At 37.8% G+C, this 18,149-nt stretch overlaps 1 long non-coding RNA gene across 1 annotated transcript in view; it reads left to right on the top strand.

Annotated features, from left to right (window-relative positions):
- Positions 1-18,149, top strand: part of LOC129491317 (uncharacterized) — a 97,572-nt gene that overhangs the window by 17,913 nt on the left and 61,510 nt on the right. The window contains exon 3 of the long non-coding RNA XR_010113919.1: positions 8,332-8,408. This is a non-coding gene — a long non-coding RNA (uncharacterized lncRNA). The remainder of the gene's footprint in view (positions 1-8,331; positions 8,409-18,149) is intronic.

The following is an 18,149-nucleotide window of genomic DNA, read 5'->3' on the forward strand; positions in this document are numbered from 1 at the left end:
ATAATAATAAAAAAAAGAAAGAGAGAATTGTCTATTCATGTCCTTAGCCCACTTTTTGATGGGATTGTTTGTTTTGTTCCTGCTAATTTGTTTGAGGTCCTTGTAGATTCTGAATATTAGTCCTTTGTCAGATATATAGATTGCAAAGCTTTTCTCCCACTCTATGTGAGAGAGAAAAAGCTGTCTGTTAACTCTGCTGATTATTTCTTTTGCTGTGCAGAAGCTTTTTAGTTTAATTAAGTCCCATTTATTTATCTTTGTTTTTGTTGCATTTGCTTTTGGGTTGTTGGTCATGACGTCTTTGTCTAAGCCAGTGGCTAGAAGGGTCTCTCCAAAGTTATTTTCTAGAATTTTTATGGTTTCAGGTCTTAGATTTAAGTCTCTGATCCATCTTGAGTTGATTTTTATATAAGGTGAGAGATGAGGATCCAGTTTCATTCTTCTACATATGGCTGGCCAGTTATCCCAGCACTGTTTGTTGAATAGGGTGTCCTTTCTCCACTTTATGTTTTTGTTTGCTTTGTTGAAGATCAGTTAGCTGGAAGTATTTGGCTTTATTTCTGAGTTCTCTATTCTGTTCCATTGGTCTATATGCCTATTTTTATATCAATACCATGCTGTTTTGGTGACTGTGTTAGTCAGAGTTCTCTAGAGGGACAGAACTCATAGGATATATATATAGAGAGAACTTTGAGAGGTTGAAGGGGAGTTTATTAAGTGTTAACTCACATGATCACAAGGTCCCACAATAGGCCGTCTGCAAGCTGAGGAGCAAGGAAAACCAGTCCCAGTCCCAAAACTGAAGAACTTGGAGTCCGATGTTCGAGGGCAGGAAGCATCCAGCATGGGAGGAAGATGTAGGCTGGGAGGCTAGGCTCGCCTAGTCTTTTCGTGTTTTTCTGCCTGCTTTATATTCTAGCTGTGCTGGTAGCTGATTAGATGGTGTCCACCCAGATTAAGGGTGGGTTTGCCTTTCCCAGCCCACTGACTCAAATGTTAATCTCCTTTGGTAACCAAGATGAATCTCCAGACACAACCAGGATGAATACTTTGCATCCTTCAATCCAATCAATTTGACACTCAGTATTAACAGTGACAATAGCCCTATAGTATAGTTTGAAATCAGGTAATGTGATGCCTCCAGATTTGTTGCTTTGCTTAGGCTTGCTTTGGCTGTATGGGCTCTTTTTTGGTTGCATATGAATTTTAGGATTTCTTTTTTTGTAGCTCTGTGAAGAATGATGGTGGTATTTTGATGAAAATTGCATTGAATTTGTAGATTGCTTTTGGCAATATGATCATTTTTACAATATTGATTCTACCAATCCATGAGCATGGGATATGTTTCCATTTGTATCATCTATGATTTCTTTCAGTAGTTTTGTGATTTTTCTTGTAGAGGTCTTTTACTTCCTTGACTAAGTATATTCCAAAGTATTTTAATTTTTTTGCATCCATTGTAAAAAGGATTGAGTTCAAGGGGTCAGATTCTCAGCTTGGTCACTGTTGGTGTATAGCAGAGCTACTGATTTGTGCATATTAATTTTATATCCTGAAACTTTGCTGAAGTCATTACTAGTTCAAGGAGATTTTTGGATGAGTCTTTAGGGTTTTCTTGGTATACAATCATATCATCAGCAAACATGACAGTTTGACTTCCTCTTTACCTATTTGGATGCCCTTTATCTAATTATCTTGTCAGATGGCTCTGGCTAGGACTTCCAGTACTATGTTGAATAGAAGTGGTGAAAGTGGGCATCTTTGTCTTGTTTCGGTTCTCGGGGGAACGCCTTCAGCCTTTCCCCATTCCATATAATGTTGGCTGTGGGCTTGTCATAGATGGTTTTATTACATTGAGGTAAGTCCCTTGTATGCTGATTTTGCTGAGGGTTTTAATCATAAAGGGATGCTGGATTTTGTCAAATGCTTTTTCTGCATCTATTGAGATGATCATGAGGTTTTTGTTTTTAATTCTGTTTATGTGGTGTATCACATTTATTGAGTTGCATATGTTAAAGCATCCCTGCATTCTTGGTATGAAACTCACTTGATCATGGTGGATTATTTTAATATATTGTTGGATTCTCTTAGCTAGTATTTTGTTGAGGATTTTTGCATATATGTTCATCAGGGATATTGGTCTGTAGTTTTCTTTTTTGTTACGTCCTTTCCTGGTTTTGGTATTAGGGTGATACTGGCTTCATTGAATGATTTAGGGAGGATTCCCTCTTTCTCTATCTTTCAGAATAGTGTCAATAGGATTGGCACCAATTCTTCTTTGAATGTCTGATAGAATTCAGCTGTGAATCCATCTGGTCCTGGACTTTTTTTATTGGCAGTTTTTAAATTACCATTTCAATCTCGCTGCTTGTTATTTGTCTGTTCAGAGTTTCTATTTCTTCCTGGTTTAATCTAGGAGGGTTGTATATTTCCAGGAATTTATCCATCTCCCCTAGGTTTTCTAGTTTATGCACGTAAAGGTGCTTATAGTAGCCTTGAGTGATCTTTTGTATTTCTGTGGTGCCAGTTGTAATATCTCCCATTTCATTTCTAATTGAGCTTATTTGGATCTTCTCTGTTTTGTTTTGTTTTGTTTTGTTTAGTCTCATGAATGGTCTATCAATTTTATTTATCTTTTCAAAGAACCAGGTTTTTGTTTCATCTATATTTTGTAATTTTTTTGTTTCAATTTCATTTAGTTATGCTCTGATCTTTGCTATTTCTTTTCTTCTGCTGGGTTTGTGTCTGATTTATTCTTGTTTCTGTAGTTTCTTGAGGGGTGACCTTACATTTTGTATTTGTGCTTTTTCAGACTTTTTGACATAGGCATTTAATGCTATGAACTTTCCTCTTAGCACCGCTTTTGCTGTATCCCAGAGGTTTTGATAGATTGTGTCAATATTATTTTTCAGTTCAACTAATTTTTTAATTCCTATCTTTATTTCATTGCTGACCCAACAATCATTCAGGAGTAGGTTATTTAATTTCCATGTATTTTCATGGTTTTGAGGGTTCCGCTTGGAGTTGATTTCCAATTTTATTCCCCTGTGGTCTGAGAGAGTACTTGATATAATTTTGATTTTCTTAAATTTGTTGATACTTGTTTTGTGGCCTATTATATGGACTATCTTGGAGAATGTTCCATGTGCTGATGAATAGAATGTATATTTTGCAGTTGTTGGGTAGAATGTTCTGTAAATATCTGTTAAATTCATTTCTTCTAGGGTATAGTTCAAGTCCATTGTTTCTTGGTTGACATTCTATCCTGATGACCTGTCTAGTTCTGTCAGTGGACTATTGAAGTCCCCCACTATTATTGTGTTGCTGTTTATCTCATTTCTTAGGTCTAGGAGTGATTATTTTATAAATTTGGGAGCTTTACTGTTAGGTGCATATGTATTTAGGATTGTGATATTTTCCTGTTGGACTAGTCCTTTTATCATTATATAATGTCCCTCTTTGTCTTTTTTTAACTGCTGTTGCTTTAAAGTTTGTTTTGTCTGATATAAGAATAGCTACTCCTGCTCACTTTTGGTTTCCATTTGCATGGAATATCTTTTTCCACCCCTTTACCTTAAGTTTATGTGAGTCCTTCTGTGTCAAGTGAGTCTCTTGAAGACAGCAGATACTTGGTTGGTGAATTCTTTCTGTCATTCTGTATCTTTTAAGTGGAGCATTTAGGCCATTTACATTCACCTTAGTATTGAGATGTGAGGTACTATTCTGTTCATTGTGTGATTATTTGCTGCCTGAATATCTTGTGCTTTTTTTCATCATGTCATTATTATATAGGTCCTGTCAGAATTATGCTTTAGGAGATTATATTTTGGTGTATTTTGAGGATTTGTTAGAGCTCCTTTTAGCAGTTCTTGTAATGCTGGCTTGGTAGTGGTGAATTCTCTCAGCACTTGCTTGTCTGAAAAAGACTGTATCTTTCCCTCATTTATGAAGCTTAGTTTCACTGGAGACAAAATTATTGGCTGATAATTGTTTTGTTTAAAGAGGCTAAAGATAAGACCCCAATCCCTTCTAGCTTGTAGGGTTTCTGCTAAGAGATCTGCTGTTAATCTGATAGATTTTCCTGTATAGGTTACCTGATGCTTTTGCCTCACAGCTCTTAAGGTTCTTTTCTTTGTCTTAACTTTAGATAATCTGATGACTATGTTCTGAGATGGTAATTTTTTTTATGACGAATTCTCCAGGTGTTCTTTGAGTGTCTTCGATTTGGATCTCTAAATCTCTAGCAAGGCGGGGGATGTTTTCCTCAATTATTCCCTCAGATATGTTTTCCAAACTTTTAGATTTCTCTTCTTCCTTGCGAACACCAATTATTGTTAGATTTGGTAATTTAATGTAATCCTTTCTTGTCAGGGATTACAAACTCTTGGAGGCTTTGTACATTTAAAAAAATTATTTTTTCTTTGTCTTTGTTGGATTGGGTTAATTTGAAAGCCTTCTACTTGTTTGATTCTATTGCTGAGACTTTCCAGTACATTTTGCATTTCTCTAAGTGTGTCCTTCATCTTCAGAAGTTGTGATTGTTTTTTATTTATGCTATCTATTTCACTGGATACTTTTCCATTCATATCCTGCATCTTTTTTTTTTTTTTTTTTTTAATTTCTTTAAGTCAGACTTCACCTTTCTCTGGTGCCTCCTTTGTTAGCTTAATAATCGACCTTGTGAATTCTTTTCCTGGCAGTTTTTCTCCAGCAATTAAGAGATTTTGTCTTGGTTTGGATCCAATGCTGGTGAGCTAGTGTGATCTTTTGATGGTGTTAAAGAACCTTGTTTTATCGTATTACTAGAATTGTTTTTCAGGTTTCTTCTCTTTTGAGTAGACTGGGTCAGAGGGAAGATCTAAGAATCAAGGATTGCTGTTCAGATTGTTTTGCCCCACAGGGGTGCTCCCTTGATGAGGTCCTCTCCCCCTTCCCCTAGGGATGGGGCTTCCTGAGAGCCAAACTGCAGTGATTGTTATTTCTCTTCTGGATCTAGCCACTCAGCAGAACTACCAGGCTCCAGGCTGGTACTAGAGAGTGTCTACAAGGAGTTTTTTTATGGGACTCGTCTTCTGGTCTGTCAGCCGTGGATACCAGCACCTGCTCTGGTAGAGGTGACAGAGGAGTGAAGTGGACTCTGTGAGGGTCCTTGGTTGTATTTTTGTTAAGTGCACTGGTCTTGTGTTGGCTGCTCTCCAGCCAGGAGGTGGTGCTTTCAAGAGTGCATCAGCTGCAGTAGGATAGGAAGGATACAAGCTTGTCCTTGGTCAGGTGGTGTGCTGGGCCACAGAACTCCCAAGAGATTATGTCCTTTGTCCTTGGAGTTCCTCAGCTGTCCCATGGAGCCTGCAGCGGCAATCCACCTCCTTCAAAGGGCTTTCGGATTCTCTTCTCTTGGCTTTCCTGGTATATTCCTGTGGTGGTTCTTGGAGCAAAATTTCACAATGTGGGTCTCTACATGCTGGTCTGTCTATCCGAGTGAGAGCTGCAAGTTAGTCCTGCGTCCTATCCACCATTTTCCTCTGAAAACGTTACATTTCTTGATTTTGAGCTTTAACTTCTGCACATGTCAGTTATTTTGTCAACATTTGCATATTCATGTTAAAGAAACAGCCAGATTTGTCCACCTATCTTCACTCACAGTTCATTAAAAACCCATTATTAATTTTAATTTTGAAAGTTTCTTTAATGCAAAGCAACAGATAAATCTTTAGAAAAGTCTTAAGCATAAAGATAAATTAGAGATTAATAAAAATCACATTTCACAATAAATTCCAGAAATTGTACCATTGTTCACATCTTTGTTTCTTCAGGATTGACCTCAGTGGATTTCAAATGTCTCTGCCGTTGAAACACTTCCACTAAAATATTTTTGCCAGAAAACTCATTGTAAGTTTCTATTACATTTTAGAAAATCTCTGAAGGTTTTCCTTTTCTACTAAAACTTAACAAATGATTGAATAGTGAACACCGACATGATTTGATCCACTGCTGTAGAGTAAATGTCTAGTTCTTGGTGAAAATAATCAAGGTGTTCAAATACTACCCTTGTGATTTCTTGGCACTGTAAGACCAGCACATTTTATCATTTTTCCTGGCACTCTTCTTCAGCATTTGATTATGTTTTCTATGGAATTATTTATTTCCTTATTTTTTATGGTTATTGCATTGTTCATGGGCTTCTCCACAATTTCTATGCACCAAACTTCAAGGAACAATTTTAAAGCCTGTTGCTAATGTATCTTCAGAGTACATTATTCAAAACTGATTCTGTTTGGAAATATTTTTGTGGTTTTTTTAATCTCAAAAAAGAAAAATTACTTTCAGCTATCATGGTTTATTTTAAATCTCCTGTTTAAGCACAAAAATGTGTGGTACCACAATGGCTGCATATGTAAACCACGCCTGAAGTTAGAGAGAATTTTTGAGAACCTCATAAATTTATTCTTGAAACAAACATGTATAGCTGAATCCATGTGTGTTTGAGGCCAAGTACGTAACTGGGATTTGAAGCTTTACATGTGTATTCTATCTATTCTTAAGACTCAACAGTAACCACAGAAATTGCCTAGAAGTTAGGCCAATGAAAGATTTTTGAGGGGAGGGATATGTTACCAATCACACTGTTTAGCATGGCCAATGTCTGGTGATAATAAAAAGCAAACCAACTTTTAGTCAGTTCTATTACTGTTTTTGTATCCTCACATACAGTGTGACGTTTTATTGTTTATACCTTGGGCAGCTACTCCCACCGTTCCACCCTTCGTATGCTAATGTTGACAGATATTACATTCATTAACAATTCTGAGAGTCATTAAAAGATGTGATAGCATGCAGTGCTGGCCAGGATGGGGGTGTGTGGAGTAGGGGGAGACAGAAAAGGAAAAGACAGGGCAGATTACAGTAGACTCATGTATTGCTGGAGGACATGGGGATCATTTTAGCCCTTGAGATAGAATTTGGCAATAGCTATTAAAATTAAATGTAAACATTCCTTTTAATCCAACAGTCCTACTCCTGGGAATCAATCCTGTAGAAATAGAAGTTTTAGTTTATAAGGATCTATGGCCAGTAATGTTTATTGGGCATTGCTTGTGGTAGAAAAAATGAAGCACATCAATAAGGGAAGATTGGAAATACTGTCGTATGTCTGAACCATGGAATTCCACACAGCCACTTATAATTAGATTTGTACTGGCCAACTTAGAATGATTTTCATAATGTTTTATTAAGTGAAAAAAGAAAGTGGGCTAAAAGTGTTTATCAACAACAACAAGGCCTTATGCATGTGAATATGTGACTTTATATGGTTGTAAGAGCCTAGAGAAAAGCTTTTATGAATCGAAGGAGTCATGCACTCTTGGTTTATTAGAGAGAAGAGAGGGGAAAGGCCAAAGGAAGAGAAAAAATATTTTAAAAGCTGTTTTTTATTGTGGGTCTCTTCTTTATTCTCTTTTATCTACAGCTTCTTACCATTTATGTAAAATTATGTGTGTGTCTGTACATAGCCACAGAGGGCTATGAAGAGAGAATGCCAGCAGACTCTCCAGCATCATCCACTAACACTTTCTAACATGACAGAAATGTGCTACATCTGCACTGTCCAAAACAGTAGCCATGAGCCTCCTGAGCTGCTGAGCACTTGGAATATGGCTAGTGTGACCAAGGAAGTAAATTATACTGTACTGGCTAAACTTAAATACTTTAACTATTGTAGACAATAGTTTTCTATAAGCAGTAGAGTTGTGGTTTATTTGTATTTTCTTCCTTCTACTCTTCTATAGTGTTTAAATATTTCTATAGTTACTAATTATGTAATCAGAAAAAATTAGGGAGAAGTAGTATGTGTAGTGATTAAGAGCTCAGAGTTAGATCTAAACAGCCTGGTTCAACTCCTAGCCCTCCTTCTTCATTTCTTAAAATTTTGAGAACATTTCTTAATCTGAAATTATTTCCCTCACTGTGCCTCAGTTTTCTCACCAGTAAAATGGACATAATCATACCTATCTCATGGAGTTATCGTGAGGATTAAATGAATGTATACTTGTAAGTGCTTAGAACAATACCTAGCACATGGCAAGTGTTTGATAAGATTTACAAATAGAAATATTATTGGTTGTACTTGTCAAGGGTCTTAGTTGCAAGGAATAGAAGATTCTGGCTAAAGAATTTACTGAATAGATACTGGTGAGCTCACAAAAATGTTGATGTGCCTGGAGGACCAAGTTCAAGGCCAAAGGGGAGATCCCAAATGATATCTCATTACTGGTTCTGGTGAGGAAGCCACTGTGCTAATGTTGTCTGAGAGTAATTGCTTCCCTTCTATTCCAGAGTAAAAGTCTTTGCTGGTGCATCAGATTGGCAGAGTGTAGGTCACATGTCTGTGCCATAGCTGCAAGGGAGTCTAGGTAAGCAAGCCCTCTTCTAACACTTTCAGCTTCTGTTGGGAAGGTGACCAAAAGTTGGGAGCTCCCTGCAAATAAAAATGAACTTCATGTGCTGGGCAGCCAAAAACAAAAGATTTTTAAAATATACAGTAAATGCCATTTAAACTAGGGAAAGGCTGGGGAGAAAGGGAAACTAATGTAAAATTTTTAAGTAGACCCAGATTCCGGACTCATTAAATACATTTTAGGGGTAACTAGCTCTCTGAAACCTTGTTTTTATATCTGAAATCAAAGTGTTGAATCAGATGAACTCTCTGGATGTTGATGCTGTGAAGTGTCACATTCTCAGATCATCTCTGTGGTTGGCATGACTTGAAACAAAGAAACAAGAAGATCCCATAATTACGCTGAAAAAATGATTATTTTTATCTTAAGTCACCCCAAAATTTGTATTTAGAAATGGACAAGGTAAACATTTTTATAGGAATTTTTATTTCTTCCTTTAAAGTAACTTGTCAGTATTATACTGTTGGTTATTGGAATTGAGAGAAGACCTTCTCTCTCCAGACCCAAAGCCAGTCATCTTGTGCTCTCTGAAATGGACCAGACTATTTTTAAAAGGGAGAGAAAGAGGTGCCATGAGGTGATAAAAGGGACAAAAAAAGGTAGACTTTGTTTCTGTAAAAGTTTTTTGGAACATGATAGCTTTTTTCATGTCAGCCATACTCAGAGATAAGGGGGAAAAACTCCTGTCTAGTTCTCCCACATCTGCCATGAAAGTTACCAGGGTTCTTACAGGCTTTTCTCCTGAATTACTATAACATATATTTAGGATTATCCCTATTTCATCTGGAAGTTTTTATTTAAATGTACTGCTTGTATGCACATGTTTGTTTAAGTTTTGCTGAAATCTTAAGTATAATTCCATGACTTCTTAATTTCTCTTCCTGTGGGGGATGTTTCTCTTACTTCATAAACCGAAGACAGGGCTTTCCAAAAATGTTCACATCCAAGCGCTCATAAAAATTATATTTGTATCTGAGGTTACTTCAGATCCTGAGTTGTCTTGGGGACTCCAGCCTAACCACCCTGAAAACTGAGGGCACCAATGATGCTGCCATCTGTGTCACTTTCCTGGTTCACCAGTGAATGAGGCACTCCTCAGAAAACTCTGGCCTAAGCCCATGGGAAAAATTAGGTTTGATATACCAAAGCAGTCTTTACATACAGTTTTCCAGGGATGGGTCTGCTAAAGCATGCAATATATCAGAAAGGATAATTTCATGAAAGTGAAGAGAATGGTGGACTAGCCCAGAGATCTATTTCAGTGAACTGAAATAGATGAGGAAACTGAGGCCCAGAGAGATAAGTGACTTGGCCTAGGTCACACAGCCACTTGGCGGCAGGCCAGACCAAGATTGCCAGGTGAAGAACTCTCTCAGTTCTATCAGTTAGAAGAGGTTTGGCCTCAAACTTAAGCATTGATATCAAATGCATTTTAGAATCTTGGAGTTTTATTTTTATCTAATAATAGAGTTCTGCAAATTATAATCTTGGGATTTACCCAAGCAATTAGTTCAATGATTCTTTTGTAAAGTTTGTAGACACTGGGGTTAAAAAGGAATGAAACAGTACTTTATTTTAAGCAGCTTAATTAATGTCTTTAGCTACTCCATCTATTTATCGCTTTATTCTAGAGTGTTTTTGCAATGCCCAATTCTTTGGCAGTGCATAGAGAAACACAGTTATTTTACTATTATCATAATCACTTCACAAAGCAGTAAGTACTCATACTTCCTAGGAGCGAAAGTTTCACACCAACATTCCTCCAAGATAAGCATCTTTAGAGTAAAATATTCATATGAATCATCAAGAGCTATTATTAAATGCTTTTCAGAGTTTCTGAGTCATTACCTTAAAGATTTAACTTAGGTTTACTTTGAGAGGAAAACGGAAGGCTAGCATTTAATATCTTTTCTTCTTCTGTAAGAAGTGCTGGTTCTTGACCAGGCCTCTGTGGGCGGCCTTCCCTACCACTCTTATGGGGGAAGTAGACTGAGAGGTGCATTGTATCTATTAAGGAACATGTTCAGGCCTCTTCCTCTTTCTGTTAAGGTGGTATACGAGCATGGGCTGCTGGTTCCCTTCACCTAAATTTACTGCATATAGCTCCAGAAGCAGATGCAATCAAAGCTCTGAGGAAATTATCAGTGACACCCAAAACGGTGAGAATGCCCTGGAGAGACAGAAGGCCGTCTAGCGTAGGAGTGTGAGGAATGAGCGGTGGCAGGCTGGGGCAGACAGCTGGGCATGTGCAGCAGGCAGAGGGGATAGTGGAGGAAGGCCTTTGGGTTCTGCCTTTTCCTCTTCACTGCCTGGCTTTAAATGAATCCTTGCTGGTCCCTTTGCCACTGAAACTGGCAGCATCAACGCAGGCTGCTAGTGTTGTCAGGGTGCATAAAAGTACTGCAAAAACCCTGTTGGGATGAGTGTTGATGAAAACAGGACTGGCCAGCTGATATTTAACATCCACTCATCCACCTCTTCCACATCAAACTCCCTGGGATGGCAGATTTTAATCTAGGCAACTATTGCCCACAGGAGTTGCCTAGCAGAGTGGTACCAAAAATAGTAGCCTATCGAATTCTGTGGTATCTGGAGCATCCAGCTCTGGGGCTTATTCCTTCTCTGTTCTTAAACTCACATGGAGGGATTCGGCTCCTGCTTAAAACACATTACCAGGCAGGGTAGATTAAAACAGAAACATGATTTCCCAGGGCAATATAACTGTCTCCTAAAGACAACAAACGTTGACTGGAACTTATAGAGCAAGAGCTTAAATAAACATAACAAATATAACAAAGTGAGAATGTATTAGCAATCTGAAGCAGGAAAAGAATGTTTCACAGGTATATACATATGTGAACATTTATCAAATTGTACACTTTAAATATATGCAGTTTATTTTTTGCAAAGTATACCACAGTGAAGCTGTTAAAAAGAAAACTAACCACTTACTCACAAAATAAAATGCAAATCTAACAATATCACCCTATGTAACACTCTTCAATGGTTTCCCAATTATCTTAGGATAAAATTCAGTCTTTAGAATGTGGCTTGGAAAGTTTGCATGATCTGGTCCCTACTCAATACATCCTTTCCATACCCAAACTCTCAAATAGGAGACCCAGACATCTCAATTTCTTTCAACTCTTGGGTCTGCCTCCAAGCATTTGCATTCTGTTGCTTGTTAAAACATTTTTCCCATATTCCACCCCTACACATACATATACACATTTACCTGGATAATCGCTTTAGGATTCTGCTTAGATATCCGTTTCATGAAGCTCTCACTGACCATCTCTCCCACCCCCATGACTGAGTGGAGTCCCTCCTATGCGCACCTACAGTACTCTGGGCTTCCCATATTGCTACAGCTTGGGTGTAGTTTATTTGACCCCACAAGTCTCATGTTGAAATTTGATCCCCAGTGTTGGAGGTGGAGGCTGATGGGAGGTGCCGGGTCATGGGGATGGACCCCTTATGAATGGCTATCTGATGCCATCCTCACTGGGAGTGAGTCCTCATTCTTTGTTCCAATCAGAACTCATTGTTGAAAAGAGGCTGGCACCTCCCTCCCCTCTCTGTTGTTCCCTCTCTCACAATGTGACACACTGGCTCCTCTTTGCCTTCTGCCATGAGTGGAAGCAGCCTGAGGCTTCTGCCCACAGCAGATGCTGGCACCATGCTTCTTGTACAGCCTGTAGAACTGTGAGTCAAATAAATCTCTTTTCTTTATGAGTTACCCAGCCTCAAGTGTTCCTTTATAGCAACACAAATGGATTAAGACACATAGCTTATCATGTATCCCTCTGTCTTGTGAGTGCCTGCTTACTTCTCTGATGCCTCACACCATCCTGTGAGAATGTTTGAGAGCAATAAATGTCCCTGTCTTGTGTATCACAGCTCCAGTGCCTTGGATACTATCTAGAATATGGTATATTTGTTTAATGATTCAATCAATAAGTCAGTGGGACATGGAGGATCCGAGAGTAAGTCTTAATACCAAATTTAAAGGAAACCCAGGACAACCCTGTGAAAGGGAGAGAAGCAGGGAAGTACGGGGTAAGAGCTCAAGCAATGTCAGGTAGACTTGGGTTCTCATATCAGCTCTGTCACTTAGTAATGTGACCTTGTGGAAGCTCCTTAACCTCACTGTGCCTCATCTGTTAATTGGAGATAATAGTGATACCTATTTCATTGGATTGTTTTGAGGATAAAATGAGATAATCTGTGTAACTTTAGGTTCAATGCCTAGTTTGGCCCAATAAGTGTTAATTATAACTAAACAAAACAATATCATACTGCTTAAGAGCAAAAAGAACTAAATAATGGCAAAATCCAGTCAAATAAATGTTTCTGGTGTTACCAAAATGGAAAAGCCAGTTATAGGTAAGTAGCAAATTTGATCAATGGTAGCTCGAACTTACAGCTTAGCCTTACAGGCTTTCTGCCCAGTTTTCCTGTAGTGTTGGTTAGTCTAAGGCTACTGAAGTTTGTGTTTCATGTTTTCGGGATTTCTGATTTTCTTCAAAACCTTGCTGAAGTAATATCTAGAGCCGAGGACCCCATAAGAACGTTCTAGCTAGGGAAGGCAGGGAGGAGATGCCACTCTCTGCTTACACGTGAAGAAGCCCTTTGCGGTAGAGACTGTGGTGTGTTTCCCGGAACCTCCACTCCAGGATGGAAGCATTCATTCCTCCAGCTTCTAGGTGTGTTGAAGTCCAACACTCAGGTGAGACCCTATCTGGGAATTTGCCATGGCTAGAGAGAGCTACCTCCCCCAAAGTCACTCTCTTCCCAGGGTGGCCTACATCTAACAGCTGATTGAAGTGGGAGTACAAAGGCATCAACCTCTCACACTAGTTGGGCACGTCTCTGAAGGCCATTCTAGCCCCAGGCCTCCGTGTAGAATTGACCTCTGTGGTGGATGCATAGCAGTTCAACATTTCTCTCTGCCCAGTACGTGCCTGAGAGCACTTATCAACAAACTCCTTGCCTGCACATCTCAGGGTCAGAAGCTGCTCTCCTGGAAACTGGACCTGTGACTCCCATCTCTTGACCCACTGGATGCCTCAATGCCCATATATCCAGGTGCCACTGGGCAAGCAGTCAATGCAGAGATTGGCCACCTTCTCTGAAGCTGAAGCAGTGGGGCAGCAAAGAGTGTCTTGGATCAGAAGAATAAAGGAAAATTGCCACCACCCTTAGGAATTTGACATATGGAGTTATATTCCAGGACAACATTTTGAGGAGAGGCCTTGAGTTTATTGAATGATCAGAAGATAAAGGTATTAGGATGGAAATCTGGGAGATCAAGGCACAGTTGACTGAACCATTCCAATTCCAAATAGTAAGCTCCATGAGGGCAGGGATTTTTGTCTAGTTTGTTCATTGCTGCATCTCTAGCCAGACCTAAAACAGTGTCTGGCATATAAGAGGTAATCAATATTTAGTGAGTCAATGACTATGGAATTCAGCAGAGGATAGGTGGGCAGGGAAGGAGGCAAAGCTAAAAAGCAAAATGAGAAATGTGACTTAATTCAAGTCCTAGAGAGGGGATGAGGCAGTGAAATTTGGCAAATCAGATCATGAGCTGTGACCACAGGCAGATTTGAGTTCACCTCAGGCTTTGCTACTTAGTAGCTCTATGACTACTGGAAAAATCATTTAGCTTCTCCAAGACTCAGTTTTATCATCTGTACAATGGGACTTATATTAAATATGGTGATTCTGCAAATTAAGGTGATTTGCATGACATACCTTATACATAGTAGACACTCAATTATCTGTTCATAAGGAGGCACATATGGTACATACACATGCATACACACACACACACACAAATGCGCACACACACGCACAATCTCAAGGGATTCTAGGGTAATAGTGTTTATAACATGCTTTCATATCCCCAAGAGGAAGAAGTATGCTACTTCGTCAGTTGTAAAAGGCTTGATAATACATTGGCTTTAAGGATGACACAAATTAATGCAAAACACATGTGAGCAAGTGGAGCTTATAAACTTACAAGGCTGCACCAGCCCATTACTTTGAGTCCTAACCATATGACTAAGTTTTTAGTTGCTTAAGCAAATAAATGTTTTCAAACACCCTTTGAAGAACAAGCTAATTTGAAATTGAAGTTTTTTCTTAAATTGACCATTTGAGATATTGCTGCTGAGGTTTAAATATTCAGCTTTGACTTAAAGTAGAACAGTTATGCCAGATAGACGAGAGGCCATTTTACCCTTTTATCTCTGCCCAAGCATTCTAAACAACACAAGCTATGGACACAGATTGGCTATGTTTTTAGTTACTACGGTATATAAGCTGCACAATACATTTCTGACTTTGGTCTCTTATTAAATATGGGGTGGAAGTGGGTAGGCTGTCAAGGAGAACCAACAATTTCATATAAATCCTTCAATTCCAGGGAATTGTTTGAAATCAGGCAGAAAATACAAATTTCATTTGTGAGCCTTTTATACTTCAATTGACAAAAATAATCATATACTTAATTTGGAGACAGAGTTCTTCCTTCCATGACACCCTTATTGTGGTTCTCTTCCTCTCCTCATTGAATGGTAGCCATGAAATTTGACCCTATCCCTCTTGGCACAGTGACGGCTTTAGGTCGCCCAGGTCTCAGTCAATCAGCTCAATCCCTTCCTCTGACCACAGGGATTGGTTCAGGGTGGACTAATCATTGCAAACGTAAGGACTCTCCCTTAGATTCAAATAAGGAGAACCAGCCTTGCGATGGAGCCTTCACTATACATATTAGAGTCTAGTGAGACAGAAAAACTGAATTATCAAGCCCCTGGATCAAATTCTCCTGAAACCCACATACCCTGAAATTTTCCAGTGTATGAACCAAAAAGGTTTAAATTGGATTTTCTATTACTTACAACCAATCAGATTGTATCATAAATGATACATGTGCATCAGCAAATGAAAATGTATTTGCATTTCCAAAACTATATTTGAGTTCCTACATTCCATGACAGGGGGCTCAGTACACAACTCCCTGTATTGGCCGTATAGTAAAGGGAGATAGGCTTACTTAAGCAAAATGATTTTTATTCACGTCGGAAGTAGAGTTTGAGTCCTGAATTTGCAGTTTGTTTGTATGTGAGCACTGAATTTGAGCTATAGAGTTCCAGTCATTATGGCTGCCTCCATGAGTAGTGATTAAGCAGTTACTGCTCAGAAAGTCATGCAGAATCAGAATTAGATCTGGCACCCACCTGATAGGTCCAACATCAATGAGGCAACCAGACAGGCAAAACACCTTAACATCCGTTAGCCAATGAATAGGTCAGTAGAAATTAAGGGTGAGTGCCAATACTTCTACAGGGTTAACTTCAAAAGGTCAGTTTTCTAGCTTGCTTTGTCAACAAGAAAGGGCAGATGGGTTTGCTTAAGGAAGTTTGGAATGAAGTTTATTAGTGAACTTACCCACCCGTTTCTTCCTGTCCATTTTGTTTGGTCTTCCATAATTGGTAAGCAGCATTTATTTATACATGTTCCTGACGTAAAGCTATGAAGTAGGTTTTCCTCTTCTAGTAAGAAATTCAGTCAAAACCACCCAGGTGCCCACATCTCAATTAAAAACAAATAAAAAGACAGGAAACAATTGGATAGTTCTACTAGTTTTTAATGTTCTGTTTTTTCACAGCCCAGAGTATTCTAGTTGGGAATGACAAGATTGCAGATCACAGGCAGAGCTGGGAGGTTTTCAGCCAAATTTAATGATACCTGAAAAATCCACCATTCTTCCAATGGGCTTGGTTTACTGGAAATGACACCTGCCATAAATAATTTACATTTTAGTATATGGGATAAATTGCATGAATAGTTTTTTGTTGGTTTGTTTTTTGAGATGGAGTGTCACTCTTATTGACCAGGCTGGAGTGCAATGGCTTGATATCAGCTCACTGCAACCTCTGCCTCCTGGGTTCAAGTAATTCTCTGGCCTCAGCCTCTTAAGTAGCTGGGATTAGAGGAATATGCCACCATGCCTGGGTAATTTTATATTTTTAGTAGAGTTGGAGTTTTACCATGTTGGTCAGGCTAGTTTCGAACTCCTGACCTCAAGTGATCCACCCGCCTTGGCCTCCCAAAGTGCTGGGATTATAGGCGTGATCCACCGGGCCTGGCCGCATGAATAGTTTTAATTCTCTACCTCTCCTTGTATCTATTCCCACCTGTTACCATTTGACTTTGAAGTTCCCCTTACCAAGAGGCAGAATATATTTCACTGCCTCTTAACTTTGGGTTCAGCCATGTGACTTGCTTTCACCAATGGAATGTTAGTGGGTATGGTATCACTAATGGCTGGAAAAGCACTTGTGTAATTGTTCCTTGCTTCACGGCTATAACCAAGAGATGAACATCTTGATCTAGCCCGCTGGTCCCAGGAGGAGGATGAGAAACACATGGAGCAGAATCAGTCCCAGCCAAGCCCAACCCAGAACAGCTGACTCCAGGCCAGCTGGAGGGTTGCAGGCACACAAGCTGAATAGATGATTATGTTGCTCACTGCTGACATTGTGTGGTTGTTATAGAGTATTATTTTGGTAATTATTAATTAATGGAATGTCAATTAATTGTTATTTAATAAAATCCAGGGTGCCCCATGCCTCCTTCTGAACATAATTTTGTTTCCATTTTAGTAATGCCTCTGTCGCTCCATTTTTTATCCTTGAAAATTTGTGGTTTTTCCCCACTTAAAGAGTGCACTTCCAGACCTTTCTTCATGCATTGATATAAATGAGTGATACTAACTTAATACCTTGACATCTAATACAGAGTTCCAAGGGAAATGTGGCTTGCCTAAGATTTTTAGCAAAGGCTTTTGTTATACCATTGGCTATAACATATGAACTTGCAGGCTTAACCTGCCCATACAACCAACATATGACAAATTGCCACCAGCTGTCATACTAGCAGATCTGCAGTGATGATTTGCTAATTTAATTCCCTTAAAATGTTATAATGGGCCAAGTGTGGTGGCTCATGCCTGTAATCTCAACACTTTGGGAGGCCGAGGCAGGTGAATGACTTGAGCCCCAGAATTCAAGACCAGCCTGGGCAACGTGGCAAAACCCTGTCTCTACCAAAAAATATATATATATATTTATATATATATTTATATATATATATTTATATATATATTTATATATATATTTATATATATATAAATATATATAAATATATATATTTATATATATAAATATATATAAATATATATATTTATATATATTAATATATATATAAATATATATAAATATATATATTTATATATATAAATATATATATAAATATATATATTTATATATATTTATATATATAAATATATATATAAATATATATATTTATATATATTTATATATTTATATATATATAAATATATATATTTATATATATTTATATATATAAATATATATATAAATATATATATTTTTATATATATTTATATATATAAATATATATATTTTTATACATATAAATATATATATTTATATATATAAATATATATATTTTTATACATATAAATATATATATTTATATATATATATATTTATATATATAAATATATATATATTTATATATATAAATATATATATTTATATATATAAATATATATATTTATATATATAAATATATATATTTATATATATAAATATATATATATTT

This window comes from Symphalangus syndactylus, chromosome 10 (assembly GCF_028878055.3).
Source record: "Symphalangus syndactylus isolate Jambi chromosome 10, NHGRI_mSymSyn1-v2.1_pri, whole genome shotgun sequence".
NCBI lineage: Eukaryota > Metazoa > Chordata > Mammalia > Primates > Hylobatidae > Symphalangus > Symphalangus syndactylus.